We start from the raw sequence: 19,441 nt of genomic DNA, 5'->3' as shown, positions 1-19,441 counted from the left end.
TAAAAAGACATCAGATAACACCACATCATCATGATGGTCCAGTGGTTTGCATGCATAGATGCCAACTTATTCTATCAAGGTGAGGTGTTTGATCTACTCCCACATACCATGCCTTATTATGGATTATAGTTTTGTTAGCAAATCCCAGACTAAGGTTGAAATCTGATGCATGTGAACTTACATGGAAGTAATACCCATTGTACTCAGTGGGACTTAATTTTGACACAATTTGTACATGATTTATAATACTCAAATCAACAACTATATTCTAGTTAAATGGCAGCCATAAATGGTCATACAAAATCATAACATTCAGATTTTAGAATCACATATTTTATTTTCAGCTACTGACATCAAAGGTATTTAAACTCATCTGCAGAACCTAATGTGTAACTTTAAATCTATTATTATAAATTATTCCATTTACTTTGGCCATTTTATGTTTCCATTATCAGAAACTAAAATTCTAAGTTAAGAATGGCATTATTGAGAATTGAGCACTCTTTATCCAAAGAGTCTACTGAATGGGATAGAGTTGTGTTTGCACTACAGATAGCAGGCAAAATCCACTGACATAAAAGCAAATGATTACTATTTGGCACTTCTAAAGGACAGCATGTAAAAATATTGAAGCTACTGAATGAAGGAATATGACAGGAGAAATTTAAAATCAAGTTACATAAAAAAGACATATGGAGGAGATAAAACACTGAACATTTGAACACGGAGGTGCAGTATATGTTACGATTAGGAAGACAAGTCCTTCTTCAAAGCTATTGGTACAGAAAATGGTGACTATGTGGGATACTGTGGGTGCTCCTCAGTCCTCCAGTGACATGCTGGATTCAGCACAAAGATCCTTGCTTGTATTAAGTGAGTATTCCCTGCTGTGTCCGAATCAGGGAACTCTGCCAGACCTAAGAATGTACTATGAAGCCGCCTGTCTCACTTGGTTAAAGGAGTGGTGCACACTCAAAAATCCAGAACTGTTGGACCTGGAGGGGTACAAAAACAGGTTTGGCTGGCATGCATACCTGGGCTACGGAAAGGTTAAAGTTCATAAGAATTTTTTGAATCACGTCATCAGGAATTCCCTCTACATCGTTTGGGAAAAATATAAGGACCTTCTCGAGCCTAAGGTGCCATGATGGATCTCCCCAACTGAAGCTCTTGCCGTTAAAAGGAAAAACACAAACAGAAATTGGCCTGTCTATGAATCATTGTTAATAGAGGAAGAGAACCAGTTTAAATTAATAAATTTTGAAGAGTTAAGAGATCAAGGCTCGGACTGGTTCCAATATTATCAATTATTTTAAACCTTCAAATGTGATAAAAAAGAGGATTTTTGACAGAGACTTCCAGATTTGAATCAGATCTAGTAAATTCTAAAACTAAAACCCTCTCCAAAACATACTGACTCAAAAATTTGTCAAAAAAGCAAAAAAGACCTTGACAGATTATTTTGAAATAAACAGTCAAGGGCAAACAAAGTTACAGATGGTCTGGGATGCAAGTAAGGCTGTAATGAAAGGACTCTTTATACAACAAAACTCATTTAAAAGGAAACTGAGAGAGAAAAAAGAAAAAAAGAAATATTAGAGGAAATTATGAAAAAGGAGAAACAGCTGCTAAATAAGGCAAATAAAGAGGCAGTAAAACAGGCAATGAAAACATTACAAACCCAATATTCAATTATTATAAACGAGGAAATTAGCTGGAAAATAAAAGGAGTAAAACAAAAATATTTTGAGCACACAAATAAATCGCAGAAGTTGATAGACTGGCAGTTGAAAAAAGTGATCAAAGGAACTCCATAAATAAAATTAACATAAATGGCAGAATTACAGACAAGCTGAAAGAAATAAGAGAAGGGTTTGTTAAATATTTTTCTGAGGTGTATAGACAAGGGAAAGAAAAAAACATTTAAGATAGAAAAGTACATCAGAAGTAGCAATATGTCATATTTAAAAGAAGAACAAAGGAACATTCTTAATTTCCAGATAACAATGCAAGAATTACTTGAGGCAATAAAATGCTCTAAAAATGGCAAGTCTCCAGGCCTGGATGGTTTTACGGCAAAGTATTACAAGAAATTAAATGAACAATTAGCGAACCCACTGAAAGATGTTATGAATGAAATATTGAACACAGGCGAAATCCCAGAAACATGGAAACAGGCCTATATAACAGTAATTCCAAAACAAGACACAGATTTGCTGCAAATTAAAAATTATAGGCCTATCTCCTTGTTAAATAACGATTACAAATTGTTTGCAAATATTCTAGCTAATAGATTTAAAAAAAACATTAAATGAATATATACATCAAGATCAAGCCGGGTTTTTACCAGGAAGACAAATGAAGGAGAATATAAGGAATATTTTGAATATAATAGAATATTTGGAGGCTAAAAATGAAAAGAAAGCAGCAATTATGTTTATAGATGCTGAAAAAGCCTTTGATAATGTTTCTTGGAAGTTCGTGACAAAGCTGTTAGAAGAAATCAGAAGTGGTTCTAAGTTTTTAAAAGGAATAACAGCAATCTATTCAGAACAAAAAGCCAAACTAATTATAAATCTGGTGTTAACGGATGATTGTAAGATCCAAAAAGGAATGAGACAAGGATGCCCATTATCACCATTATTGTTTATCCTGGCCCTGGAAGTACATAAGAGCAGATAAAGAGATCACAGGTGTAAAAAAACTGGGAAAAGTGAATTCAAGTTAAAAGCATATGTAGATGACCTAGTGATAACAGTGGAAGAACCTAAAACTTCACTCCCTAAAGTAATAGAAAAAATTCAGAAATTTGGGGAAGTGGCAGAATTTAAGCTAAATAGGAATAAAACTAAATTATTAGTTAAAAACATGAAGGAAAGACAGAGGCGGGTTTGCCCTCCCAGACCTTAAATTGTATTATGAATCTGCTTGTTTGGTATGGATCAGGGACTGGATGAGATTGGATAAGCAAGAGGCATTAGAACTAGGACATGACAACAGATTCTGCTGGCACACATACTTATGGTACGGGAAAGGGAAGGTTCATCGAAGTTTTTACAACCATATAATTAGGAAATCACTAATGAGAGTATGGGAGAGATACAAAGACTTATTGGAACAAAAGACCCTGTGGTGGCTTTCACCACATGAAGCATTACTGCTCAAACCACTTGGAAAGAAAGGAAAATGGCTCACATATGTTGATTTATTAAAGGACCATGATGGAATATGGAAATTAAGAGATTATGATGAGATTTTCAGAGTTGGTTGCATTATCGACAACTATATGAAGCACATAAAGAAGATAGCAAGAAAGGATTCAGTTATATAAGATCTAGGTTTCAAACAGACGTAATTGAAGGGAAATTACTGAAGGCATACAGCATACTAATGGGAGACGAAAGGTGAAGAGGTAAAATCAGTTACAGATAGGTAGCCGTGTTGGTCTGCCATAGTCAAAACAAAAAAAATTCCTTCCAGTAGCACCTTAAAGACCAACTAAGTCAGTTGTGGGACGCAGGTGGCGCTGTGGGTTAAAGCCTCAGCGCCTAGGACTTGCCGATCGAAAGGTCGGCGGTTCGAATCCCTGCGGCGGGGTGCGCTCCCGCTGCTCGGTCCCAGCGTCTGCCAACCTAGCAGTTCGAAAGCACCTCCGGGTGCAAGTAGATAAATAGGGACCGCTTACCAGCGGGAAGGTAAACGGCGTTTCCGTGTGCGACTCTGGCACGCCAGAGCAGCGATGTCACGCTGGCCACGTGACCCGGAAGTGTCTCCGGACAGCGCTGGCCCCTGGCCTCTTAAGTGAGATGGGCACACAACCCCAGAGTCTGTCAAGACTGGCCCGTATGGGCAGGGGTACCTTTACCTTTACCTTTAAGTCAGTTCTTGGTATGAGCTTTCATGTGCATGCACACGAAAGCTCATACCAAGAACTGACTTAGTTGGTCTTTAAGGTGCTACTGGAAGGATTTTTTTTTGTTTTGAGGTAAAATCAGTTATGATTAAATGGGCACAAGATGTAGGTCACAACATTATGATGGAAGATTGGGAAAAATTATGGAAAACTGATTTAAAATTTACAGATTGTTCCCTATTGAAAGAGAATTACATGAAGATGATGTATAGATGGTGCACAACACCAGTGCAGTTAGGGAAAATGTACAGAACTCGTTCAAATATATGTTGGAAGTGTAAGGAAAAGGAAGGGACATTATATCATATGTGGTGGGATTAATGTAATTAAAATTAAAAAAATATGTAATTGTCAGGGAACTGCCATCAGAGACAGAGGTGGAGGGAAGGCTCCAGAGCGATGCCGGAGAGGGTCCCAGCAGGGAGAGAGGCAGCCCAGCTGCTGGGGAAGGAAATCAATGTAACACCAGGAGAGAAGGGGGGCAGATGGGGGAATCGGAGAAAAGGCTCCAGGACTCTTCAACGGAGACTAGTGGGGAGAGCACGGGTACTCCGCTGCCCACACCCTCCCTGCGCATTAGACTTCCGCGCAGGGAGAGTAGGAGGAGACTTGGTGTCAAAGAACTTTTTTGCTGGAAGAAGTTTAAGAGACGCCCACTGACGGATTCTGCCAGCGACTGAGACAGCCACGTAGTGAAGGGCTGTCCAGACAGAAAGGGTTCAACCAGGCAACCAAGCCAAGAGTGGCGGCAACTTACACATGAGCAACCCCCTAGAACCATTACAGCAATCCGTCAGTCCCCGAAGTTGCTTGTGCGCAGCTCATGAGAGGCAGCACAATGAGCCAACCCAAGGAAACCGGAGAGACAGGGCAAGCAGCTGGAGTGCAAAATCTGGTAGAGAGGAACCGAGATTTGGAACAGCATGTGGCTCTCCTAACGGCGCGGCTGGACGAAAGACAAACTCAGAATGCACAGGTCAGACCCACCCCCATCGCAAGGAAGGTACCGGGGCTGGTACACAAGTTTGGGGGAAAGCCCCAGGACTTCAGTGCGTTCCAAACGGAAATAGAGTACGCTTTGGAACTGCAGCATAATGACTTTGCTGATGATGGGGAGAGGGTAGCCTACATTGTGGGGCATCTGGAGGATGGGGCACGCGAATGGATCAGGCCCCTAATGGCCACGCAGAATGCTGCCTTGAAGGACCTTAGGAAAAAATTTTCAAGCAATGAATGCGATGTACTCCAGTGAAATGGAGCAAAGTGTGACACATCGGGAACTGATGGGGTGCAAGCAGGGGAACCAGTCAGAGACTATTGGTCGCGCTTTGCGATGTTGATCCACCAGCTTGGGTGGGATCTGGACTCTGAACCTATTCAAATGTTGTTTGAGGAGGGGTTGTCCCCAACGGTGAAAGACGAGCTGTCCCGCGCGCCCCGTCCACAGTCGATGGATCAGATGACCAAGGCTGTGCTAGCGATTGGAGTGGGCCAGGAAGCGCAGGCTCAAGAGAAACGCGAAGTGAGAGGGGAACATTGCCATGACTACCGCATTCCTGAAATACCGAGACAGCCTTCCCAGGCGGCTGAGCCAATGGAAATAGATGGCGCGCGCGCGTGAGGTTTCAAACCTCAGTGGAGATCGTAAGAGGGAGGGAAAAGATTGGAAAACCACCAAGAAGTGTTTCCTCTGCCCACGGCCAGGACATTTTGCCAGGGTCTGCCCTCAAAGGAAGGCCTGGCAAGGGATGGTGGGAGCTGCTGGCTGTGAGGAGAAGGAGGAGGAAGTGCAGGTGCAGGGAAATGACAACGCCTGGCTGCCGACCAGCAGGGGCAGCAGCCAGGCCAGCAACCAATAGAAGTGCCCCAGCCTGACCCTCCCAAAGCAGCTATAGCCATAGAAGTGGTGCTAGAACTCCCGAATGGGCACCCTGTCAAGGTTAAGGGGCTTCTGGATTCAGGTAGCTCCTGCAATTTTTTCAGCAGGGACTTCGCTCTGGAGCATCAACTCCACCTGCTGCCCCTGAATTATCCCTTGCAAGTGACCACTATCGATGGCAGGGAACTTCTGGGGGGGGAGGGGAGTGACACACCAGACCCCGCCCATGAGAATGAGGGTTTCCAGGCACACGGAGACCATAGCCTTTCACGTAGCCACACTGGCGGGGCCCCCGATAATACTGGGGATGAGCTGGCTGGCACTGCATGATCCAGTAGTGTCATGGCATCAGCGGTCAGTCACCTTTGGGTCAGCTTACTGCTTGGAACACTGTCTGGGGGGGGGAGAGAACCCAAGGATGACAGTAGCCAGGGTGGCTGGGCTGGCTGTGGATCCAAAAGGGGAGGTGCCACCACAATATGCTGACCTGAAGGAAGTCTTCAGCCAGAAGGAGGCGGATAGGCTACCCCCCCATAGGCCCTTTGGCTGCCAAATCAACTTACTCCCAGGGGCTCAGCTGCCGGTGGGTAAGCTGTATGCCATGTCTGACCGGGAGATGCAAGAGTTGCGACAATTTATTCACAAGAACTTGAGGAGGGGGTTCATAAGAGAATCAAAGGCGGTGGGGGGCAATCGGGCTCCGCCTGTTTTCAAGCATTCATGCACCACGTGTTGGGGCCCCTGCTGTACAAGAATTGCGTGGCCTTTTTGGATGACGTCTTAATCTATTCAGACAATGAGGAGCAACACGTCAGAGACGTCAGAGAAGTACTACAGAGACTGCAGAAGCACCAGTTGTGGGTCAAGCTGGAAAAATGCCAATTTCACGCCAGAGAGGTTGAGTTTCTGGGGTACAAGTTGTCAGACAAGGGCCTAGCTATGGACCCAAGCAAGGTGAAGGCAGTGCTGGAATGGAAGGCCCCCAAAACCCAGAAAGATGTGCAGAGGTTCTTGGGGTTCAGCAACTTCTACAGGAAGTTCATAAAGAACTTCGCTCACCTGACCGCGCCCACCACAGATTGTCTGAGTAGCAAAAAGAAGTTCGCGTGGACCGAAAGTGCCCAGCAATCCTTTGAAAGACTGAAGAAGGCATTTGCTTCGGAGGAGCAGCTCCTGCACGTTGATCTGGAGAAGCCCATGAGACTGGAGACGGACGCGTCCGACCGAGCTGTTGGGGCGGTCCTTTTGCAGCCGGGGGCCAAGCAGGGCTGGAGACCGTGTGCCTTTTTCTCAAGGAAGCTGAGCAAGTCGGAGCAAAACTATACTGTGTATGACCGCGAACTGCTGGCAATCTATGCGGCTTTTCGGCAATGGAGACATCTGTTGATAGGGGCGCGGCACAAGATCCAGGTCTGTACCGACCACAAGAACTTGGAATACTGGTGGACCGCGCGAGTACTCAACCAGAGACAGATTCGATGGGCTCAGGAGTTCTCCAAGTTTTCCTTCAAGATACGATACTTTCCGGGAGAGGAAAACGTAAGAGCGGATGCTCTCTCCAGGAAGCCGGAGTACATGGAAGGAGAGGGACCGCCAGAGATCTGACACGTGTTTCCCGAGGACAGATGGGGGAGCGTTGGTTGGGAAACGATAACTGGCAGGGCTTAGCAGAGACGACGCGTTCGCTCAAGCCAAAATCAGAGAACTTCGGGATGGAAGGGAAGACAATGGAGGGTTTGAGGAAAAAGAAGGGCTACTGTACTATAACGGGGCACTGTATGTACCGGGGGAGACCTTGAGGGGGAAGGTACTCAAACAGCTCCACGACAATCCAACCGCGGGACATGTACGGGAATATGTACGGGGATGTGACCGATGCCAGAGGGCAAAAGGGGAGAGGGCTGCCCCCGCAGGGTTACTGGAACCTTTACCCACACCGGGAAAACCCTGGGAGGTGGTATCCATTGATTTTATGACCGATTTGCCCAAGTCGAGGGGGAAGACAGCAGTCATGGTAGTAGTCGATCTACTGACCAAGATGTGCCATTTCATAGCTTGCTCACATGCGGTGACGGCAGAGGAGTCGGCCAGGTTGTTTGTAGATCACATCTTCAGGCTGAATGGGACTCCCTCGAGGGTCATCTCGGATCGCAGGAAACAATTTACTTCCCGGTTCTGGAGGAAACTCATGAGCTTGCTACAGGTCGAGGTGGGCTTCTTGACAGCTTGTTGTTGTTGTTTAGTCGTTTAGTCGTGTCCGACTCTTCGTGACCCCATGGACCAGAGAATGCCAGGCACTCCTGTCCTCCACTGCCCCCCGCAGCTTGGTCAGACTCATGCTGGTAACCTCGAAAACACTATCCAACCATCTCGTCCTCTGTCGCCCCCTTCTCCTTGTGCCCTCCATCTTTCCCAACATCAGGGTCTTCTCCAGGGAGTCTTCTCTTCTCATGAGGTGGCCAAAGTACTGGAGCCTCAGCTTCACAATCTGTCCTTCCAGTGAGCACTCAGGGCTGATTTCCTTCAGAATGGAGAGGTTTGATCTTCTTGCAGTCCATGGGACTCTCAAGAGTCTCCTCCAGCACCATAATTCAAAAGCATCAATTCTTCGGCGATCAGCCTTCTTTATGGTCCAGCTCTCACTTCCATACATCACTACTGGGAAAACCATAGCTTTAGCTATACGGACCTTTGTTGGCAAGGTGATGTCTCTACTTCTCAAGATGCTGTCTAGGCCTGTCATTGCCCTTCTCCCAAGAAGCAGGCGTCTTTTAATTTCGTGGCTGCTGTCACCATCTGCAGTGATGATGGAGCCCAAGAAAGTAAAATCTCTCACTGCCTCCATTTCTTCCCCTTCTATTTGCCAGGAGGTGATGGGACCAGTAGCCATGATCTTCGTTTTTTTGATGTTGAGCTTCAGACCATATTTTGCACTCTCCTCTTTCACCCTCAATAAAAGGTTCTTTAATTCCTCCTCACTTTCTGCCATCAAGGTTGTGTCATCTGCATATCTGAGGTTGTTGATATTTCTTCCGGCAATCTTAATTCCGGCTAGGGATTCATCCAGCCCAGCCTTTCGCATGATGAATTCTGCATATAAGTTAAATAAGCAGGGAGACAAAATGCAGCCTTGTCGTACTCCTTTCCCAATTTTGAACCAGTCAGTTGTTCCATATCCAGTTCTAACTGTAGCTTCTTGTCCCACATAGAGATTTCTCAGGAGACAGATGAGGTGATCAGGCACTCCCATTTCTTTAAGAACTTGCCATAGTTTGCCATGGTCGACACAGTCAAAGGCTTTTGCATAGTCAATGAAGCAGAAGTAAATGTCTTTCTGGAACTCTCTAGCTTTCTCCATAATCCAGCGCATGTTTGCAATTTGGTCTCTGGTTCCTCTGCCTCTTCTAAATCCAGCTTGCACTTCTGGGAGTTCTCGGTCCACATACTGCTTGAGCCTTCCTTGTAGAATTTTAAGCATAACCTTGCTAGCGTGAGAAATTAGTGCAATTGTGCGATAGTTGGAGCATTCTTTGGCACTGCCCTTCTTTGGGATTGGGATGTAGACTGATCTTCTCCAATCTTCTGGCCACTGCTGAGTTTTCCAAACTTGCTGGCATATTGAGTGTAGCACCTTAACAGCATCATCTTTTAAAATTTTAAATAGTTCAGCTGGAATACCATCACTTCCACTGGCCTTGTTATTTGCAGTGCTTTCTAAGGCCCATTTGACTTCACTCTCCAAGATGTCTGGCTCAAGGTCAGCAACCACACTACCTGGGGTATATGAGACATCCGTTTCTTTCTGGTATAATTCCTCTGTGTATTCTTGCCACCTCTTCTTGATGTCTTCTGCTTCTGTTAGGTCCTTTCCACTTTTGTCCTTTATTATGGAAATCTTTGTACGAAATGTTCCTTTCATATCTCCAATTTTCTTGAACAGATCTCTGGTTCTTCCCATTCTATTGCTTTCCTCTATTTCTTTGCATTGCTTGTTTAAGAAGGTCTTCTTGTCTCTCCTTGCTATTCTTTGGAAATCTGCATTCAATTTCCTGTATGTTTCACGATCTCCCTTGCATTTTGCTTGCCTTCTCTCCCCCGCTATTTGTAAGGCCTCATTGGACAGCCACTTTGCTTTCTTGCATTTCCTTTTCATTGGGATGGTTTTCGTTGCTGCCTCCTGTATAATGTTACGAGCCTCCATCCATAGTTCTTCAGGCACTCTGTCCACCAAATCTAAATCCTTAAACCTGTTCCTCACTTCCACTGTGTATTCATAAGGGATTTGACTTAGATTGTATCTTACCGGCCCAGTGGTTTTTCCTACTTGCTTCAGTTTAAGCTTGAATTTTGCTATAAGAAGCTGATGATCTGAGCCACAGTCAGCTCCAGGTCTTGTTTTTGCTGACTGTATAGAGCTTCTCCATCTTTGGCTGCAGAGAATATAATCAATCTGATTTCGATGCTGCCCATCTGGTGATGTCCATGTGTAGAGTCGTCTCTTGTGTTGTTGGGAAAGCGTGTTTGTGATGACCAGCTTGTTCTCTTGACAGAACTCTATTAGCCTTTGCCCTGCTTCGTTTTGATCTCCAAGGCCAAACTTGCCAGTTGTTCCTTTTATCTCTTGACTCCCTACTTTAGCATTCCAATCCCCTATAATGAGAAGAACATCCTTCTTTGGTGTCACTTCTATAAGGTGTTGTAAGTCTTCATAGAATTGGTCAATTTCAGTTTCTTCAGCACCAGTAGTTGGTGCATAAACTTGGATTACTGTGATGTTAAAAGGTCTGCCTTGGATTCGTATCGAGATCATTCTATCATTTTTGAGATTGCATCCCAGTACAGCTTTTGCCACTCTTTTGTTGACTATGAGGGCCACTCCATTTCTTTTACGGGTTTCTTGCCCACAGTAGTAGATATGATGGTCATCCGAACTGAATTCACCCATTCCTGTCCATTTTAGTTCACTGATGCCCAGGATGTCAATATTTATTCTTGCCATCTCATTTTTGACCACCTCCAACTTACCCATGTTCATGGTTCTTACATTCCAGGTTCCTATGCAATATTTTTCTTTACAGCATTGGACTTTCCTTTCGCTTCCAGGCATATCCGCAACTGAGCGTCCTTTCGGCTTTGGCCCAGCCGCTTCATCAGCTCTGGATCTACTTGTACTTGCCCTCCGCTCTTCCCCAGTAGCATGTTGGACGCCTTCCGACCTGAGGGGCTCATCTTCCAGCGTCATAACTTTTATATGCCTGTTGTCTTTGTCCATGGAGTTTCCTTGGCAGGGATACTGGAGTGGCTTGCCGGTTCCTCCTCCAGGTGGATCACGTTTGGTCAAAACTCTCCACTATGACCTGTTCATCTTGGGTGCCCTGCTCGGCATAGTTCATAGCTTCTCTGAGTTCTTCAAGCCCCTTCGCCACGGCAAGGCAGTGATCCATGAAGGGGCAGTGATCCATGAAGGGGCCTTGACAGCTAGGCACCCGGAAACCAACGGACAAGCAGAAAGAGCGAACAGTATACTCCAGCAATACCTGCGCTGTTACGTCAGCAAGAGACAGAATGATTGGGTAGAGAAACTAGCGTTGGCTGAATTTGCATACAATAACATGTGTCTGAACATGTGTCTGAACATGTGTCCACGGGAATGAGCCCGTTCATGGCCAATTATGGGTGTCACCCCAGAGCCTTCCCGGGGAGGGGGGAGGAAGCATGGAGTGTGCCCGCGGCAGAGCAGTTTGTAGAAGAAATGGAAGCCTTGCACCAGCAATTCAAAATGAACTTGGAGCGGGCCAAGGAGGTTTACAAAAGGCAGGTGGACAAGCACCATCGGGAGGGGGAGGCCATATGGGTGGGAGCCCGGATGTGGTTGTCGACCCAAGGGTTACCCCTAAAGGGAGGGTACAAAAGTTGCAGCCAAGACGGCTGGGGCCTTTTGAAGTAACACAACAGGTGAACCCAGTGGCATTCAATCTCAAGTTGCCTGACAGCATGAAGATACATCCGGTGCTCCACAGGTCCTTACTCTCACCGTACCGGGAGGGGCGGGAATTTCCGGGGCGGGAGGGAGGAGTCACCACCCACCCACAGGTAGAGGAGAGGGAACACCGCAACCAAGCCACGGAAATACTCGATTCAAGGTGGCGAGGTCGCCAAGTGGAGTACTTGGTAGCTTGGGAGGGAGAACCCAGGTCCGAAAACACGTGGGTCCCCGCTGAGGCGATCAATGAGGGGTATCTGGTGGAAGAATTCCACAGCTTATTCCCGGATAAACCAAAACCACTAGCGAGATTCTGGGAGGAAGAATTTGGAACCACAGACAACGAAGAGGACTTTGTGGGTTTTCCCGCCTCCAAAGAGAAGGGAGGGGAGGAGTCTGAGGGAGAAGAATCAGACTAGGAGGCCCACCCCGCGGGAAGAGATCGGAGCGGGTGGGAAGCGGGTTTTGAATCCTCAGAGGATGGCGACAGCTCCTTCAAGGGATTCCCCGCATCGTCGGCCGAGGAAAGGGACGAAGTTGGATCAGAAGGTCGGGCCGGGGGTGGAGGGGATCCTGGGGGGGGGGAGGTGGATGTCAGGGAACTGCCATCAGAGACAGAGGTGAAGGGAAGGCTCCAGAGCGATGCCAGAGAGGGTCCCAGCAGGGAGCGAGGCAGCCCAGCTGCTGGGGAAGGAAATCAATGTAACACCAGGAGAGAAGGGGGGCAGATGGGGGAATCGGAGAAAAGGCTCCAGGACTCTTCAACGGAGACTAGTGGGGAGAGCACGGGTACTCCGCTGCCCACACCCTCCCTGCGCAGAAGACTTCCACGCAGGGAGAGTAGGAGGAGACTTGGCGTCAAAGAACTTTTTTGCTGGAAGAAGTTTAAGAAACGCCCACTGACGGATTCTGCCAGCGACTGAGACAGCCACGTAGTGAAGGGCTGTCCAGACAGAAAGAGTTCAACCAGGCAACCAAGCCAAGAGTGGCGGCAACTTACGGATGAGCAACCCCCTAGAACCATTACAGTAATGTAATTTAAAAAATTGGGAAATGATATACAATGAATTGAAGAAAATGTTCCATTTAACATTTGTTTAAAAACCTGAGGCATTTTTGTTGGGGATTGTAGGGAAAGACCTGCCAAAAAAGCTGAAAAACATCTTCACGTATGTGACAATGGCCGTGAGAGTTCTGGTAGCACAAGGATGGAAGACTGAAGAAACCCCAACTAAAGAATCATGGCAAGAAAAATTGATGGACTATGCAGAACTGGCAAAACTGACATATAAGCTACGGGACAAGGATAACTGTGACTTTAAAGGTGAATGGGAACCCTTTACAAAGTATCTAAAGACGCAACAAAGTGAACTGGACTTCTTCACAGGTTTTGAATAAACATTCAGCTAAATAGTTTGAGGATCTATACAACTTTGTAACATGCAGGAAACAGCAGTCCAAAGACTGGAACTGAGGGAAGTCGGGGGGTGGGGGTGGGGTTTTGTGGGGGGGGGAGAGGAAAAATGGGGGGGGGAACAAGGGTGATATGTTTTTGGATAATATGTCTTGTTTTAATTTTGAATAAAAAAAACTTTTAGAAACCCTCCAAAAAAAAACATACCGACTCCTCCTTGATTGGGAAGCCAAGGAGGAGGAAGCTAAGTCCGCAATGATCACATGGGCCCAAGACTTTGGTTACAACATAGAGATGAGCCAATAGGAACACCTATGGAAAGTAAATTGGAACTTTATGGCATGCTATACGTTAAGGGAAAACCTTCAAATGATGTTATACTGCTGATATTTAACGCCTTCTAAACTCTCCAAAATGTACAAAAGTGTCCCTAACACAAGTTGGAGATGCGGAGAATCAGGTAGAACCACGCTGCATATGTGGTCGGTTTGTAAAAAGATGAAAACCTTACATACATACTCAGCTTCAAATAATGTTAAATGCATCCTTCCCCCCCAAAAACCAGAATCATTTTTATTGGGTATTAAAGGACCAGATATAGCCAGGAGGATGAGGAAAATCTTTCTGTATGCCACCAAAGCCACGAGAGTACTTATAGCAAAACATTGGAAGAGTGACAAAATCCCCATCAGATCAGAATGGTTACTAAAATTGGTAGAATATGCTAAACTAGATAGTCTCTTGGAAAGATTAAATATAAGCAAAAACAGGAGTTAATCGATAACTGGAAACCTCTAAAGAGTTACTTAAAAAATACGGTAAGTTTTGCAATCTGAACTCGGTAGCAGCTTTTGAATAAGCTCTGTAAATAAAGGTTAATGGGTTTACACACACACACACACACACATTAATATTTTATTATGATTTCGCTGATAAATTTAGGTTTATCAGAGCAAAAAGATGTTGAGAAGGATGGGAAGTCAAATATATGAAGATATATATTTCTTTATTGGTATTTTTTATTTTGATGAGCTTGATTTACAGACCATGTCTTTGATGTATGGATGTAACTATGGTAAATAAAGCATAATAATAACAAAAATAAAAAGGAGTCAGGGAACTCTGGCTGAACGTAAACTAGAATATTTGCAGTCAGAACACAAGAGGAGGAGAGGACGAAAGACGTGAGGAGGCGTGCCTGGCCCAAGTGCTTATGTACAGCTTCATAAGCCATGGATTATGAAGCCTTAGGCAAACATCCCAATATGGTCACTGGCTTCTCCTTGATCTTCCTGTGCTGAACTGCTTGTGGCAATGATCCAAGCTTTTATTTTGGTTCCGTTTAGATGTTAAATTCCAAAGTTTATGAAACTGAATGTAAATGGGAAAATCTCCATAGAGATTTCCAGGCAAAGGCGGAATCTAAAGGTGAGATTAGGTTTTGTAACTACATCCACTCAAGTTAGGAAGATCATTTAAAAAAGTCGAAATGTGCTCCGAGAAAAAGCAGTTACACATTTTCACTGCAACATCCAAATATATCCCAGGAATGATCCAGTCCAAGCTAAGTATGTTTAAAACTTCCCCACTGATTTCATTGGCAAAGAGTTAATCAAGTCTCCCATTGAAATAAGTTGAGTTTATTTTCTTTTAATTTTCTTCCCATTACACACAATTGTCTGAGTTTTGCATAAAGTGTTACACACCCTGTGATTCAGGAAGTTCTCAAGAGTTAGCCAAGAATTGTAAGTCTCAATATCCTTTTTCTCCCTAAACAAAAGATATATGTAGAGACATCTCCCCCCCCCCCCCACAAAATGATTATCTCCAAATCTTATATGTTGTTTTTGCAACATAGCTAGAGCACACAATAGACCAAAATAAATCTTATGTCGATCAAAGAGAGTTGGTTTTAAAAATAATAACTGAGAAAGCATATCTTTCTCAGTTTTGGCTTTCCCATCTTCCAGGTGTCAGCTGCATATTTTTTTAAAAAAACTTATGTTGACATGGGAGAGGAGAGCCAGAAACCTCTGCAAAATATACGCCAGTACTTCACTGGCACACATTTTACTCTTGGGGTACTTAGGGCTGGAAGGCACCACATGACTGGCTAAGTGATTTGTAGACAGCTATGGAGGTGATGGTACAGGATTCAGAATATCTTGGGCTTGGAGTGAAATAAACAAGCATAGAATCATAGAATCATAGAATCATAGAGTTGGAAGAGACCACAAGGGCCATCGAGTCCAACCCCCTGCCAAGCAGGAAACACCATCAGAGCACTCCTGACATATGGTTGTCAAGCATCAACAGCATTGTTCCAGAACATGTCCCTGGTTCACTCAAAACTGATCTAGTTCTTCTATATGTTTGATATTGGCAATGAACAACCAGACCCGAGCCCACCTGCCCAGTGGCTGGTGTGCCAAGAGCAGGCCAGGGCCCAGAGGGAGGCTGCACAAGGAGGACACCCTGGAAGAAAAGAGAGTGCAGCGCCCCCCCCTCCGAATTTTGGGTTTTATTCAAAACCTCCTCTCTCTCTTTTTGAGGAGGGCCACTGCCGCCACAGCCATCATTGTTATTTTTATTTTTAATCTTAATTCCCTTTCCTTAATTTTTAAAAATATTTCTTAATAACACATTTTTTCCTTCCCCCCATTTTTTTTACCTCAGGTTTTCTTTTAAAATGGCGGCACCCAGAAGAGAGCCCTGAACCAACACAAGGCCACTTCCTGGGATTGCCGCTTCACCCCTGACTTTCTGTTCTTTTTTCTTTTCTTTATTTTTCCTTTCTTTATCTTTATCTTTTACTATTCACTTTTTTAATATCTCATTTTTAAAAATTAAATAGGGGGAAAAAGAATGACATAAAAATCGGAGTCCTTTTTTGTTTGTTTGTTTGTTTGTTTGGGGAGCCCCCCCCCCCTCCGCCATCCTATTACTATCACCATCCTCTTTTAAAACAAAACGTTTTCTCATTATTATTGCCATTGCTATTGCTATTTTCCCATTCCTCACCCTTTTTTCTTTGTCTCTCCCTCCCCCCTTCTTTGCCTTTTTCTCTTTAAAGAGAATACACACCCACCCACCCACCCACCCATTATTTTTCCCCTCTCAGAGGGGTTTTCTACATATTTTTTATTTTATTTTACTTTTTACTTTGAACATTTGAGATAGATAGCTACACACACACACACACACACACACACACTATTTTCAGGCACCACTGCCTCAACGTCTTCATGTTTTTCTTTTCCTTTTTCCTTTCTTTTTCCTTTTTGTTTTTTGATTTCTCTTTCTTTCTTTCCTCTTAAATGTCCTACCCCATCCATCCCCCTCCCTCCTCTCTTTCCTCTCCTTCTCCCAACAAATAATAATAATAGCAATAATAAAAATCACAGACCTACACACATATATCTCCCCAATCACTTTCAATAGTAACCCCCCCACACACACACACTTTGTGGCCACCTACCTCATACTATAACTTGGACCACCACTGCAATTTTTTTATCATTACTAATACTATTCTTTCCCTTTTTCTATCCCTCTTTCTTTCTCTCTCCTTTATATTTTACTCTAATTTCCCCTCCCTTTTTTGTTTTTCCTCTCTCCTTCTCCTTTTTCTTCCTCTTCCGCTTTCCCTTTTGCCTTTGTTTTGTTTTGTTCCTAAACACAACCTTGCCAGTCTTAATTTGTAACTCTCTACTACGAATCCCTAACCCCCTTTCCCACCCTTAACTGGACCCCACTCTCCCCCCCATTGTGCGCATGAGTGTGTAGGTGTGTATGCACAGGGATATCCACAATAACCCCCCTCCTCCCTCTGGCCCCACTCCCTCTGTCTCTTGCATCTCTGCCCCTTAACTCTTTTATGTCAACTGTTTGTCTGTTGGTCTACGTGACTGTCTGTTTGTCTGCCCCCTGCTTTGCCAACACTGCTGAGGAACCACAGAAACTCCAGAGAAGCCCTGAAAACACAGTCCAGATGCTAAAAAATGGCCGCCTAATCCAGACGTTCTGTAAAAGCCACCAGTCAACAACGCCTGTTCAGCTCAGCAACCCAACAACACCCAGGAACCACCACCACCACAACTCCTAATTATAACACACACCACTCCAAGAGGACACCAAGCAGATCTCAAACCAGGATCATCAGGGAGATTGAGACAGCACCAACCAGGGAGATGGTGAACAGCACTGAGACCACAACACTCCCCCAAGATGACAACAACCTAACAACAAAACCTGAGGGAAATGGAACTGAGACTAGCAGAATACAATACAAATCTTTATTACGGTCATAGACCAGCATAAAAGGGTGCAATACAGTCATTTAAAATCTGAAACGTGTTTTGTAAAGCTAAAAGGTACTAAAACAGAAGGTGAATATAAAAGTCTATAGGAATTTAAAAGAAGCTAAAAGAATCCAAAAGAAGGGTCAGGAATATTGGGCAGGTGTGGAAGAGCACAAAAGGTTGATATAAAAAGGCTTTAACTATCATATACAGAGCACTCTGATATGTTCATTAATGACATGAGAGAACTTGGTATCCTTATTTCTGTAACATTATTATTGTTTATAAAACCCAATAAAAAAACCTTTTTAAAAACCTAATGCTAATCTAGGCTGCATCAGCAGAAGTATAGTGTCAAGATCAAGGGAAGTTCAGTTTGGTTTGGTTTATTGTGTTTTAGCAAACAGCCATTACATGGGAAGTAATAGTACCACTCTATTCTGTCCTGGTCAGACCACATCTGAAATACAATGTCTAGTTCTGGGTGCCATGATTTAAGAAGGGTGTTGATAAGCTGGAATGTGTGCAGAGGAGGCAACTAAGGGTCTGGAAACCATGCTTTATGAGGAACGGCTGAAGGAACTGGACATGTTTAATCTGGAAAAGAGAATACTGAGAGGAGAATTGATAGCCATCTTCAAATATCTGAAGGGCTGTCACATGGAAGATGAAGCAAACTGGTTTTCTTCTGCTCTGGAGCCTAGGACCTGAACCAATGGTTTCAAGTTACAAGAAATAAGATTCCAACTTCTGACGGCAAGCGCTGTTCAGTAGTGGAATGTTCAACCCTTCACTGGGGGTTTTAAAGCAGAGTTTGGATGGCCATCTGTCCTGGATGCTTTAGTTGAAATTCCTGCATTGCAGGGGGTTGGGTTCCTTCCAACTCTATGATTCTATGATACCACATTGTACTTGCTATCACTGTCTCTTCCATTGCACCAAGTGAGAGGAAGTTAAGCATGATTTAAGCCATACTGTTTCTTTCTGCAAAGCTGGGCTAGCTGGTGCATTCGCCTGCCACATGTCTTTTCCTGGTACACATGAGAAACAAATCTGAATAAATACTCTCTAAAGACACCAGGGTCCTATAAAGCATGTCTACAAAAATTTCCAACATTAAACATTGCCATTTTTTGTAAGCACAAAACCACTAACTTGTTTTAGTAGATTATTTATATGAGGGGACATTAAACTTGCTTTCTCCCTCTGCTTCAATGCTACTTCAAAAGTTTATACTGCTTATATATACACAAAGATTCACACACAACAGCTTCCAGCAGATTATGTTCCAACCTCTTCTTGCTGAATGGAACAAAGTGTTTGATTCACTCTTATAAGATGCTTGGAATGTACTGTGTATGTACTAGGTAATCTACCAAGAACACTTATCTTTACTGTCAGCGTTACAGAGAAATGCAGTGAGTTCCTGTCTGTAGTTTTGCTTGCATGATAATGACATATATTTCTAGGCTGCAGGAGCCCATACACAGAGTAGCCCTAAAAAGCCAGCAGGCATAAAGACTAAAACTTGGAAATAATTTCTATTTAATGTAAATAGGGGTGAGCAGTTGGGGCTGCATGGCAGCATTTAGTAGAGCTAGAGCCAATGATGGTCAGACAAAAGTGTTCCAGATCAACTAATCCAGAATAAAGACCACCATGCTTCAACTTTCACCATTGCTGGATGTGAAGGCTGCGACATCTGTCACCCCATTGATCACCAGGGTTGATTTGACTGATCTGGCTGGCCAGGCGGGTGTCCCCTTCCTCCCTCATCACTCCATGTGCGTCCCTCCCGAAGCTGTGCACTCAGTGGAAGAGGATGACCATCCCAGATAAAAGGAGTGCACCGTTCTTCGGTCAAGGGTATACGATAGCTGTGCTCCCCTGCTAGAACCTCCAAACAAACTTTCACCATTGCTACTAAAGATTGGAATTCCCAGTGCTATGC

At 44.3% G+C, this 19,441-nt stretch overlaps 1 protein-coding gene and 2 long non-coding RNA genes across 3 annotated transcripts in view; 1 reads left to right on the top strand and 2 right to left on the bottom strand.

Moving 5' to 3' along the window:
- PGM5 (phosphoglucomutase 5) overlaps nucleotides 1-19,441 on the bottom strand; it is a 133,997-nt gene that overhangs the window by 34,642 nt on the left and 79,914 nt on the right. The gene's annotated exons all lie outside the window — the stretch shown is intronic.
- LOC307227108 lies at nucleotides 3-13,073 on the top strand. The gene is made up of 2 exons (XR_013843816.1): nucleotides 3-79; nucleotides 12,908-13,073. It is a non-coding gene; the product is annotated as an uncharacterized lncRNA (long non-coding RNA).
- On the bottom strand, nucleotides 813-19,242 carry LOC307227086. Its single transcript, XR_013843796.1, has 3 exons — nucleotides 17,428-19,242; nucleotides 16,664-17,392; nucleotides 813-1,169 (listed from the first exon to the last, which is right to left on the bottom strand). It is a non-coding gene; the product is annotated as an uncharacterized lncRNA (long non-coding RNA).

Source organism: Podarcis cretensis (assembly GCF_951804945.1).
Source record: "Podarcis cretensis genome assembly, chromosome: 11".
NCBI lineage: Eukaryota > Metazoa > Chordata > Lepidosauria > Squamata > Lacertidae > Podarcis > Podarcis cretensis.
Note: the sequence above shows the minus strand (reverse complement) of the source record. Positions and strands in the feature narration are given on the sequence as shown.